At 45.1% G+C, this 12,762-nt stretch overlaps 1 long non-coding RNA gene across 1 annotated transcript; it reads left to right on the top strand.

The window, feature by feature from the left end:
- Nucleotides 1-8,639: 8,639 nt before the first annotated feature.
- On the top strand, nucleotides 8,640-12,505 carry LOC140914105 (uncharacterized). The gene is made up of 3 exons (XR_012159770.1): nucleotides 8,640-8,882; nucleotides 9,611-9,684; nucleotides 12,326-12,505. It is a non-coding gene; the product is annotated as an uncharacterized lncRNA (long non-coding RNA).
- The last annotated feature ends 257 nt before the right edge of the window (nucleotides 12,506-12,762 follow it).

Below are 12,762 nucleotides of genomic sequence, written 5' to 3'. Positions count from 1 at the left end.
CCCGCCCCTTCCCCCTCCGGCCACACGGGCGGGCGGGCGGCGGCGGCTGCAGCCGGAACGTGCTGGGGCGACACCTCCGCCCGGCCGGGCTCTCCCGCAGCGGCTGGCGCGTGGGCCCGGCGAGGAGGAGGAGGAGGAATCTCCCCTCACGCGCCCCCGGGTGCTGCCCAGTCCCCAGCGGCGCGCGGAGCTGGCCCGGGACGCGCCGGAGGAGCTCGTGGGCCGCCGCCGCCGCCGCGCTCTCCGGCCCGCCTCTGCGGGGGGGGGGGGGTCAGTCCGGTCACCCTCCACCCCCCTCCGCAGGGACCCGGCCTCTCCTCTCCCTCGCTCCCCTGTTCCCCCAGCCAGGCTCCGCTGGCCGGGCTGGGCTCGCTCGGGAGTTGCACAGGCAGAAGGGAAGAGGAGTCAGGCGGGTTGTGTGACCCACCCCTGGGGATTTCACAGGTCGCTGGGACTGGGCGCGGCGGGCGGGGGGGTCGCTCCCAGCGGGTCTGAGGGACACAAGCGGGGTGCCAGGGGCTGGTGCCCCCACGGTGCAGAACTGCGGAGAGCTCACAGAGGAGGGTGGTGTGGCTGGGCTCGGGGCGTGATGGGAACCAGGCTTTCCTGTCCCTCCCAATGGCTTGCCCTATTCAGAAGGCAACTTCTTTGGCCTCGGGCACGTCCTTTCTCTCCTGAGCTTCGGCTTCCCCCTCTGTAAAAAGGGGTGGTAATAAGGTAACCCTAAATTACCTACGTCACAGGGGTGTTTTGGTTTAATTCGTTGGTACGTGACAGCGCCCTCTGAAGCAGTGTTCTTCCCAGCCGTGTGGGCAGCGCTCCAGGTTCATGGAAACCAGCAGAGGCAGAGCATGCCGGCTGCACCTGACTGCAGCGTGTCTAGCTGATTCTCCATGCTCAGTAGGATAAAACGGGGGAGGTATTCATAAGATGAAATGCCAAAAATGCTGCTTCTGAGTGCTTTTGACTGAAAATCCCTGCAAGCAGCAGGGGGGTGACTGGCATGGGGCCCTGGTGCCATCCCAGGCAAATGCTTTGCCACCTCCTGAAAGAGGCTGGCTACCGCAGCTGAGCCATTACATAATAATGGCAGCTTTCCAGTAGGAATAGACACAGAACATGCCATGTGTCGTCAGGTAATTTAGCTGGTTTCTTTAAAAAGTCTGTATTTTGTAGTAATCCAGTGGCTAATGGCTTGATAAAATGCAGCCTAGAATCTGACACAAACCGCACTATCTTCCATGTGCGTTTCTACAGTCTGTGGGGAATACCCAGCCCAAATGTCAAGGCTTGGGAATGCCACCGAGAGTAACTGGTATTAGGAGTGCAGAGCTTTATGTGAACTGTAGCCATGAGCAGAGTAGCACCCAGGCATGATATGGGCTGAGGGGACTACAGCTGAGCCAAGGGCAAAGGCAGAGTAGCCAACAACCAGATTTAGTGGTGTGCCCCATTGGGGCAGTTGTCGAGGTCAGTGGCTGATTTAAGACAACTGGTAATGTGAGAGGGAAGCAGAGTGTAAATTACAGGGCTGAGGCTGCTGTAATTTAGGCCTGATCTACATTTAAAAAGTTTTACCAGCATAACTATGTATGATTTTTGTACTGACATATTTATGCCAATAAAAGCCCTAGTGTGGACCCATTGTAAGGCACTTACCTGTGTAGCTGATTTCACTTTGCTGAATCAGAATAAGCATAGTTAAAGCAGCAACACTTATGTATAAACGAGGCCTTAAACAGGGAACCAGGAATGCCCTGTGCAGCCTCTGAATTCCCCCAGAGCAGGAACAGAATAACTGGGAACTAGGACCAGCTATGAAACAGTTACATTCTTACCTATCTCATAGGTGTCTGGGGAAGTTTAATTCTTTGATCTTTATTAAGCAGTTGAGACTCTTGGCTTCCAGCTGTTCTGCAAAGGCTAAGGATGATTATATTGAAGTGTAACTGCTAAAGCAAACCTTTTGTTTGGGGAAGGGGGAGGTATGTGGTCATTTCCTCTGCTACATTACTGAACAAGGAGAGGCCAAAGCACCAAATAGAAGGTATATTTACCTAGATAAGGTAATAACAGAACTTTAGCACCCAGGGTTTGTCAAAGATTTCCCTATCTCCTCTGAGAGTCCTGTGTCAGTCACTGTGGCTAGGAGCCTGAGGTCAGCAAGTACTTTTCGGGAGACTGGAGATGGCATCTTTGCTAGAGAAGGTGGCATGTTCATTTCCGGATAGACCGTCATTTGAATGCATGTGTGGTGGCAGAAGTGCTAAAAGGGTTTAGAGTTGTAGACTTGTTACAGTAGAAGGTGACTCAGTTAATGAAACTCTGTCAGGCCAATGTAGGCCCAAAAGGAGGTTTCGTAAAAATCTTATTTGTAAGAAAGAAAAATTCCCCTGCGGTGTCTGCACCCCAAACAGTACAATATAGCTCCTGACCGAGAACCGCAAATTGAAGCTAACTATTCTCTCACTGAGTATAGTCTCATCTGTGTTTTACAGCCCAACCCTGCAGTTTCTACCAAGCATTGCATTCACTATCATGATCAAGCCACTGATTTCAAGTGTCTGCAGGGTTGGGCTCTTCAGCCATGATCATGCAAACTTAAGTATATGAGTAGTCCCATTGACTTCAAAGGGACTACTCATGTGCCTAAAAAGTAAAGCATGTGCAAAAGCATTTGCAGGATCAGGGCCTTAGATCAAAAGCTCTTCAGAGCAGGAATTGTTTTTATTAATGTTAGCTACAGTGGGTACTTAAATAAATTCAATAACAATTATTACAAAAGTGAAATTAACTTTGTTGTTAATTTAAAAGCAGAGATTTGTAAAGCAAACATAGCATAAAAAGTGGAAAAATAAATTAGGCATTTAAAATCCTTCATTTTAAAGCTCTAAGCTGTTATTTGTACCACAGTTAAGGGAATTTAAAAATCATATATAGATATAGCTATATAATTTTTAGCTGCTAGTGTACTTTCATTTATTCCCCTCTCCATGCTTCTCTTTATCAAACAATAGAAATAATTAGGGTTATGGTAGGGGATTGCTAATGGAAAATTCTAACCTTCTGGTTCAGGGCCAAATACTTTTCACCTCCTCTAAGTTTTAAGTACAAATATATGTGGACAAGTTCATGCCCACTTGTTGTTTGACTCTTGCATGTTCTTTGAGACAGTACATTCCTGCAATGGATGGTGAGCTAGAAATCAGGATCAGAGGTAATCCCCCATTATTTAGCCTTTTTACTATTGGTATGTTTGCCAAACAATGCTCCGTGTCAGATTTCACTGATGACCTTAAGGGTGGTTGCCAAGGATTTTGGATTCCCCCCTAAACAGAGAGTCCCAATGAAGTTATTACATTCTTGGGCATCAAGTTAGATTGAGGGAGAATTAAATTACACTTTCCTGAGGTGCCTGGCACAGCTTTCACAGGCTGATGCAATCATTAATTTGTCACCTTGATTTTGTTTGCAGAGCCATTTCTCCATGACAGATTTTTTTACAATGCCCGATTGAACCTATAATGAAATGTTAAAAGTAATGGCATTATTTTCTAGAGCTATTAAGGGAGAATCTGGCATTTCCAATCATAGTTGTAGAGCATTTGATGTCATAGGATAACAACAACTTGTGTCCAACAGGGATTTGTAGTTATTTACAGATACCTTAGCAGGAAAGGATTTGGCTTTTGTTGTCCCAGGTGTGCAGACGTCTGGCTAACAACGTTGAGTTAATGAAGCTATATCCCTGGAACATTTTCCCCCATAATTATGGCAATGGTAATTTTGGGTGAAAAGTTCTTCAAATCATTGGCGCTGATATCTCATTTAAGAATATGTAGGGAGTCCAGGGAGTTAACAGATGGGCAGTGGATTCAGGCCTGCGATAAGGTTACTGAGCGAGGTTTTGTTTTAAAATGTCTCTTACTTAATATACCCATGAAGGCCAGGCATGTGCCCATGGGCTGTAATCAAATAACCGACTCTCCCTCTCTCGTTTCCAGCAGTCTTGTTTCAGGTTACTGGCACCGGAGGTTAAAGAACAGCCACGTCAAATACCAAAAGCCCTTTGGTAGCTAACGGTATCCAGACTAGGAGGAGGGGAATGGAAGTGGCTAGCTCTCAGCACATGATAGATCTAGTCTAAGGACCTGTATAATTAACATACATTACTTTCTGCAGGAGTAAAGGTTTATATGGGATCTGGTTAATTCTAACATAACAGGTAGTCCTATCTGTGTTACACAGAAATGGCGGAAGCTAGGCTTATTCCCTGGCTGGTCTTTTGTCAGTAGGTGGGGTAGTTCTTTTCCCAAGGCAGGCAGGTCCCAGATCTCAGCTCCAGTGTTTTCAGTGAGAAGAATGTTAAAGGGGTAAGGGAGGCAACAGGGAGTTGTCAGCTAGACAGCACAACATCATTCATCAAGTACTGACAGTTTTACTGGAAACCAAAGTGTGCAATAGTTACACTCCTTGGAAAATGTAGCATTCATTATGTCATTTTTAGGAGTGTTCAGGATCAGTGACTCAGTTGGTCTCTCAAAACGAGACCTAGGAATTTATTTCTCAATATTGTCATGGATGAGTCTATGAGAATCCACATTCATCAGTCTACAAGATGGATGTAAACGGTTGCAGTACATGGGTTAACTACATAGAACATTGGATACAGTTCTTCATCAAGTTCTGCTTGATACATCTTTGGGTACTTACCAAGGTTTGGATTTAACCCAGCCAAGTAGGTCACGTTTCAATTCATTTATACGTGGATCACCACCTCAATAGCACAGCTGAGTGTGACAGAATATAGAATCAAAAGATTCATCCAAAAAGTTTGTCATTTTATTTATGTATAAGGATTGCCTTGGCACTGATCACTGTCGTAACTAATTTGTGGTTTGGATACAATGAGATTGTTCTAGCAGTTACCACTGAGATATTTGTGTTCTTTGATAAAATACTGAAAAAATAATCCAATGAGGTTTAGATCCGTGGCTACTCTGATGTCCTAGGTCAAGATCCTTCCCACAGAAGGACCCGTGGATTGCTGCTGGTGATGTATGGGCTGGAGGATTCCAAGCTGAAATCATTTAGTAAAACACATGAAGTGGAATCAAGTGAAAGTTGTTCTTCTCTTTGTCTGAAGATGTTTGCCAGCATTGAATGTGCTAGTGGGAGGTGACATGGGAGGAAACTATTTGGAATTGGCAAAATTTGTGGATGCTACAATTCATAATAAGAGACTTTTGCCCACTTTGAGACTGTTTAACAAAACAGTATGGCCAGCCTGGTGCCAAAAAGGCCAATCAATACAGCAAAGAAACAATGGAGATCCACAGAGCTTGTTCTATTTAACCATTTCTTTGCTGACTGTCTGTACTGTCTTGTGAGAAGTAAATCCAGTTCATACACACACACGCACATTTTATTGGCAGTGTTTCAACAACTGGCTTCACGCTGTAACTTCTCATGCACCACTGTCTTATTGTAGTAGAACAAGGGTAGCCAAACCATGGCTCGTTAGCCACATGTGGCTCTTTTACAATTAAAGTGCAGCTCTCAGAGCGCCCCTATTCTCCGCCTACCAGACTGCTTGGGAGAGCTTGGGGCTTCTGGGCTGCAGTGGGATGGTGGGGCTAGGAGCTTCTGCCCAGCAGGGAGGGGGTCTCGGGGCTTCGGCCCTGCAGAAGGCACCTGCTGGCACTTGGGACTTCAGCAGGAGCAGGGCTAAAGCCTCGTGCCCCAGCCAGTGCACCCCAAGGGGCAGAAGCCCTGAGACCCCGTCCCCTCCCCTGACCCTGCAGGGCAGAAACCCTGAGGACCCCTCCCCCCCAACCCTGCAGGGCAAAAACCCCAAGCACGGGCTCTCGAACTTCTGATGATTATTGTATGCAGTTCGGAGGGTCAGTAAATTTGGCCATACCTGTGCTAGAATTACCAGAATTGGAGAACCATAGTCTCAAGCATCAAAGTATTACCCCCTGTACTACCCTTGCTGCGATGGCCCATTCATATTTCAAAGAAAGCAATGGAATGCTATGACTTACCTGGGTCATTCTTCAGTATTCAAGCAGGGAAGGCTCTAGGTGGGAGGAGCAGTAATCTTAGGCAGGTGCGGCTGCGAATGTTGTCCTGCTCTGGAGAATGAGTTCTTTTCCCCACTGAGAGACAGAGTGGTCTAGTGAATAGGCCATATACTGGGAGTCAGGAGATCTGGATCACATTCCTGGTTCTGCCACTACCTCCCTCTTTGATGTTAGGCAAAGTCACTTAAACATCTCCTTGTCTCAGTTTCTCTATCTGTAAAACAGAAATGATGATACTTTGTAAAGTGCTTTGAGATCTATGGATAAACATAGGACCTCATTTCTTACTATTTTTAGTCTTTCTATTTTAGTAGCATCCAAATGCCCTAATCAGGATTGAGGCCCCATAAGGCACGGATACTGTCTCAGAGTGTTTTTTATTATTTCCACTTCACATAGGTAAGCACAACTGCAGTCCCAGTTTGTGTAACAGTTTGGTTAGGTTATAGCATTGAAGCAAGCCTTTCAAACATGCTACTTGTGTGTATGTGTGTGTATACCCAATAAGGAACAAGTAGAGCTGTACAATGTGTTTGCCTTCCAGTTAATGCCAGGGTAGGGGGGCATGGATCAGCGTTCATGTCACGCTCCCCGTTGATACCCGGTCTGAGCCGGGGAAGCTAATGATCTAACCAGGGGACCCAATTAGGTGATAAACCCTACTCATGTGCCACCTTGCACATACGCTAAGAAGAAGAAGAATGCCAGGGCACAGGTCACTCGTACCTTGCCCTCCTGACCTCAGACACCACCTCCTGAGCAAAGTGAGGGATGACTGCTCAGTAGTTCAGTGGAACTTGCCTGTACTGTGAATATCATTAACATCAAGGACACATTAAGGACTATTTGTAATAGTTTGTCACCAAGGTAAACAGAGAAGCAGATTTGTGAATGAAGCTGATTGGATCGAACTATGGGGTGCTGCAAGAATAGAGACATTTTGGAGATGTTACTGGAGGACAGGGAATAGAATTCTAGAATAGTATTGATATGAACTTGTTTAACATTCCATGCTGTTTGTAGGTGTGTACGTGGGGTGTCTGTGTTCTCTCCGTAAGAGGATTTCTGGACTATATGTCCCTTATAAAAGATTTTATAAATGAAGGCTGCAACTATTTGGATGTGCTGGGAACTATTTCTAAGCATGCACATGGATGGCTGATTTATATGTGCTGTCTGTGCACTGGAAGAGGAAAGAAAGATTTGCTGGTATTTAGCATAACTGTTGCAGGAAGAAAAAAGCAGCGGATAAAAGTGTGGCAGTTGTGTTATCTGTCTGTGCTTAGTAATGCATGGCCTCCTTCCTGCGAACATTTAGGTCAGACAAACTACACACACAATTATGTTTCCTGGTCACTCCAACAACAAAATAAATCTGGATCTGAACACACCAGCATCACTGAAGTAGCTTGGATCTGTATCTAAGACAGTATCACAGGTCATTTTCTCTATAACAAACCAAACCCCTGGATCAGAACCCCCTTGAATTTTCAGCATGGCCCATCTGTATCCTGAACAAGATGTGTCTCATGATGTGGAGACGGCGTAAGTGTTTCTGTAAATTCCTCTGGAATAAACATTAAATGAACCTAAATGGAGTATGCAGTTTTCATGGTAGGTTTGTGTGTAATCAAAATTATATGCAGTTTTGTTCACCATATTCCTTAGATTTGAAACAATATCATTTGTAATATTGAGATGCAGATATAGCTGAAGTCCTGCAGTCATGTTTTCTAATAAGAGAATAATCTAACTACCAACTATAGGAGAAGAGATCCATAATTAAGTAGAAATTACAACCAATTGAAATTGGGGGTGGAGGGAGAACAAAATAAACCTAATACCCAGTTTCCTTAAGAAAAGGACTCATGGGTGACAAATGTCACCCATGATGCCCCTCACACTTTATGTAATGGAGTTTTAGAATAGTTTGGCCATAACTATATTAGCAGCTAAATTATTTTAACCTCTTTTTGAGTGGAACAATCCCTGACCCAAGGATCTTAATGCATCTGCAACTGGTACTGATGTACCATCTACAGAGCAAAAGTCCCAACATGAATTCTCACCTAATGCCAAAATGGAGAACAGATGTTTCATTTTACAAGCATTGAGCAAAGATGGCATCAGGTGCCTCGGGTCAGATATGAAAATGATTGTTTGATTTAAGAATGTAACAATGAGCAACCAACTGGTAAGAAACAGCTAAGGACCAATATCTAACTGAGGCCATATGGTGTCCAGAGTTTTTACGTATTAAATCAATTAGCCTCTGCATCAGTAATTCTCTGTTCCCACCCTGTCAGGTTTTGGAACAAATGCTGTACTAGTCCCATGAATCTCCAGGTGTTGAGTATGTGTCCCGTAGTTAAACAGTCTTTGTCTAGTGATGATTTTGTCTTTATCTCTTTTTAAACTCTGCTTTTAGATTCTGTTCTCTGGCTTTTCGTGCTTGGAACTTACTCGTATAATTGTGAGCCAGCGAGAACACAATAAAAGACATCATAAATTCAGGATCACATGGCATCTAGGTCTGATGTTCCTTTTTTTTTTTTTACCATTATTAAGAAGATAATAAGCATGTTTACATTTATATAATAATTTTGCACTATGCATAGATGACCTAATTCTCTGTTGTGCTTAAGCCCCTTCATGTTGTTCTGGTAGCATAAAGGATCCTTAAACCAGAGGGCAGCAATCACTTCCAGGGACTGCCTGCGGTGTGAGAAGATTCCCTGGCCAGCTAGAGCTGTCAGAAGGACATACACCAAGCTCCTCCCTGGTCCCCAGTGCAGGGTGTGTCAGAGGGGAAGGGCTGTGCCTTTAAGGGATCATATTTGGACCAAATATAAGTTTGAGCTGCTAAGCATCCATCAGTCCTTCTTAAGTCAATGGGAACTCTGAGTGCCCAGTACATCTGCAAATCAGGCCACTGCATTAGAAAGAAGATTTTTCAAAGGCACACATGGAAGTGAAGCACCCAGCTTCCCCTGACTTTTACTGGGAGCTGGGCAGCTAACTGCGCTTCCTATCTTTGAAAATCTCCCTCTGGAGCCAAAATATGTATTTAGGAGCCCTTTGAACAGTTTGCCTTAAATATTTGAGACTAAATTTCTAACCTAGGCAAAATGCATTCCAACCTAATTTCTGCAATGCTGAATACTGGCTCCTCTTACTCACAGTGCTAAGCTTCACTGATAGTATTGCATCTGAAGCCACCAACTTACAATTATGTAACAGTAGCGTGGTTTAAAAGATGCCGTCCTTGTAATAGGATACTTGAGGGTGGACATTAACATTTGTCTGAGTGTGCTACCAAACTTTAGAGCTGACAAACAGCTGTTTTCCTGCCTCAGGAAGCTAGTTAATGCAGAATTCAGACAGACAATTAGCTATTATGATCATTCAAATCTAATCTTGGTTTTTTTGAGCCCCCCCCCTTTTTTAAATATTTAAAGGTGTGGCTCAGTAGCCCACGCTGTGTTTGCCAAGCTGTGTATTTACACTTATTTACTTCTTTGCAGAATTTAAAGTGAGTAGGGAAAAATGGAAGAATTCATACTGCAGGATCGGTCTGAACAAAGAGGAGCAGAGCATGGTATGTTGCAGTTACATGCTGGAAGGGCCTCTCTGACAGAGCACTCTTCTCCTCTGCATCCGTCTAAGTCACCTTCACCAAAGACAAACTATCAAAATAGTCCTAAAGAGAAACTATTTTGCCCTAAGAATGAGCACGCTTGTACTAAATGGCAGATATGCTAAACACCAGTACTGGGACAGGCTACATCTTACGTCCCCTAATAAAAATGTTGCCCCATATGCCTTTTCAACTTCTACAACTTAATCTTCCCCATTGTCAATAGGGCAGATCTTCAGCTGGGGTAAATCAGTGTAGCTATACTGAAGTCAGCAGAGCTATGCCAGTTTACAGCAGTTCAGATTCTGGCCCAATATTTTCAGTATAGCTTTCAGAACAGAAGTATAAACATCTCTAGTGACACGCGACTTCATATCAGTTAGTCATCTCCTTAAGGTTTTTATGATTGAGAAAGTTTTTCTATTTAAATAAATTCCTCATTCTCTCTTTATTTTTTACAAACACATGTTCACATACTCTTCAAGCACATGCATCCCTAGTACATTGGATTTGGTATGGGCTAGAAGGGGAAAATCTTTGTTAGAGCCCTACGCTGCACAACATTTAAGGGATAAGGTAGAAATCAGAAATGTAGCACACATACCTGATCCCAGGGCCAGGCTCTCAGGTGGTGTAAATTGGCATAAATCACTAAAGGCAGTGGAAATATGCTTATGTACATCAGTTGAAGATCTGGCTCCAGTGCTGGATTAAAGAATCATGATGGAGGAGTGTGCTGTGTGCTGCTCAGGCCAAACCTGAGCAGCACACAGTATTCTAGCTCTGCTTCAACTGCTGCCAGCTTTGTGTGGCATGAACAGGGGCCACACAGCAAAGTACCCCGACCTCATACATACTTCAGCCAACACACAGACGTACTAATGCCTATTCCACTCTGCGTATACCTCAAAGACCCTCCACTGGCCCCCACTTATCCTGACACTCCCCCTACACACATCCTGCCTATCACAGACCCAACCCCTCAGCCCCACCATCAACAGCCCCCAACATTCCTGCCCCCATCCCCACTTTCTCCCAATGGCCCCACTTGCCTTCCATCCCACAGTCTTCCAAGACTTCCTACTCACCCCATAGTTCACCAGCTTGCCCCAGTCCCTCATCCACTGCTCTCAGGTCCATCCTAGCCACTGATCAATGCCCCCCTGGCTCAGAGTTCCGCTCCCATCCCAGGCTAGGGCAGCTCCTCCTGACCCTGGTTGCCCAGCAGCTCCGTTCACTCCCATTACCAAGCCCACGTTCACACAGCAAAGGCCAAAGTTCAGTGAGTGGCATTGCCACCTCACAATGTCACTTACTCAAATTTGGCCCAGTCAGCCCCGCTCCCTCCACACACACATACTGCCCTGGGCCAAACCTGAGTGGCACTGGAATCCCCCCACACCATGTCACAATGCTACTCACTCAGATTTGGTGGGGGAGGTGGTTGAATGTGTAGCATTGCTACCTAGCACATGGGGTCACAGCGCCACTCAGGTTTAGCCTGTTGCAACGCCACCCTCCCAAATCCAGTGGTCTGGGTTCCCTCTGACATGGGGACTCTGTGCACATTCGTTAATCTGGGCCTGCTGGCTCTCGGACATAGTCTCATTCATTCCCCTCTGCAATAGGCTTGGGAAGATGTGGGGTAGCTGGCTTAGAGGGTGCATTAAGTGAAACCTGTAGACCGTGCTCCCCGGCACTAGACCCTGACCAGAGCCATGGAGATTTTGCTGGATGTAAATCTCTCATCCTGGTGATGTGGGGGTAGGTGGCACAAAGGTTGCCTTTCAGGGCTCCCCTCCCAGACAGCACTTTTTCATTGCACACCTAAGCACAGGCTAAGGTTGAGCTTTGGCTCCAAGTCTTTGCATTATTTCTTTCCTTGTTCAAGAGCCAGTTAAAGATTTTCTTTGCTTTCCCTTCAGAAGTGCAGGGACTTGGCTTCTGCTGGAAAGAAAATGCAAAAGGTGAAGCTCCTGCTCCCTGTGAGCTCTGCTGCCTTGCATTGCTTTCATATTTATGTTAGCAGGGAGACTCTCATTATACTGCTTGCTGCTGCTGTTTTTGGAAAGTACATGTTCCAGTTGCAGTTTCCTATGGAACATCTTTACAAATGAAGAGACCATCAGGATCTAACTGCTGTGTCTGGAAACCCTTGGGGGAAGGGAGCGGGGGAGGGCACATTTCAAGCTTGTCATTCTGCTTAGACAAGATTGGAGGCTTATTACCGAATTAGAAGATTATAAACATAACAACACTCAGCTAAATATCAGGTTTCCAAAGCTATTCTTCATGACTTCTCCCCCCTCCCCGCCCAGTAGACTGCAGCCCCTTTGTCAGATAAACTTTCTAAAGAACGGCACTGAACAGGAAGGCAGGAGGGAAGGACCAGCAGAGTGAAGTGATTAGAAAATGGAACAGGTTCTCATTAGGGTGCAGAGTATGTACTAATTAGTTGAGAAGACATTATGGATGACAGGCCTCATTTCATCCTGGATCCCACAGTGACTGTAAACTTGCTCATCCGTGCATTTGTTACAGACCTGGAATATTTTATAGTTAAAGTTACCCTAAGCACCATTATTTCTCCATTTTCCTCAAGGCGGCTCTGGAATGGACACCTGAACAAGAAGGCCACTGGACCCATTTATCCTTCATGCTGGAACTGCCTGTTATCGCTGGCTTGAGGAATGGGTGGTAGACTGCAGAGCTGTAAGGTTTCAGAGTAGCAGCCATGTTAGTCTGTATTCGCAAAAAGAAAAGGAGTACTTGTGGCACCTTAGAGACTAACAAATTTATTTGAGCATAAGCTTTCATGAGCTACAGCTCACTTCATCGGATGCATTCAGTGGAAAATACAGTAGGGAGATTTATATACATAGAGAACATGAAACAATGGGTGTTACCATACACACTGTAACGAGAGTGATCACTTAAGGAAAGCTTATGCTCAAATAAATTTGTTAGTCTCTAAGGTGCCACAAATACTCCTTTTCTTTTTACAGAGCTGTAAGTCACTTGTTCAGCTGTAACAGCATT

Source organism: Lepidochelys kempii, chromosome 7 (genome assembly GCF_965140265.1).
Source record: "Lepidochelys kempii isolate rLepKem1 chromosome 7, rLepKem1.hap2, whole genome shotgun sequence".
In the NCBI taxonomy this organism is placed as follows: Eukaryota; Metazoa; Chordata; order Testudines; family Cheloniidae; genus Lepidochelys; species Lepidochelys kempii.
Note: the sequence above shows the minus strand (reverse complement) of the source record. Positions and strands in the feature narration are given on the sequence as shown.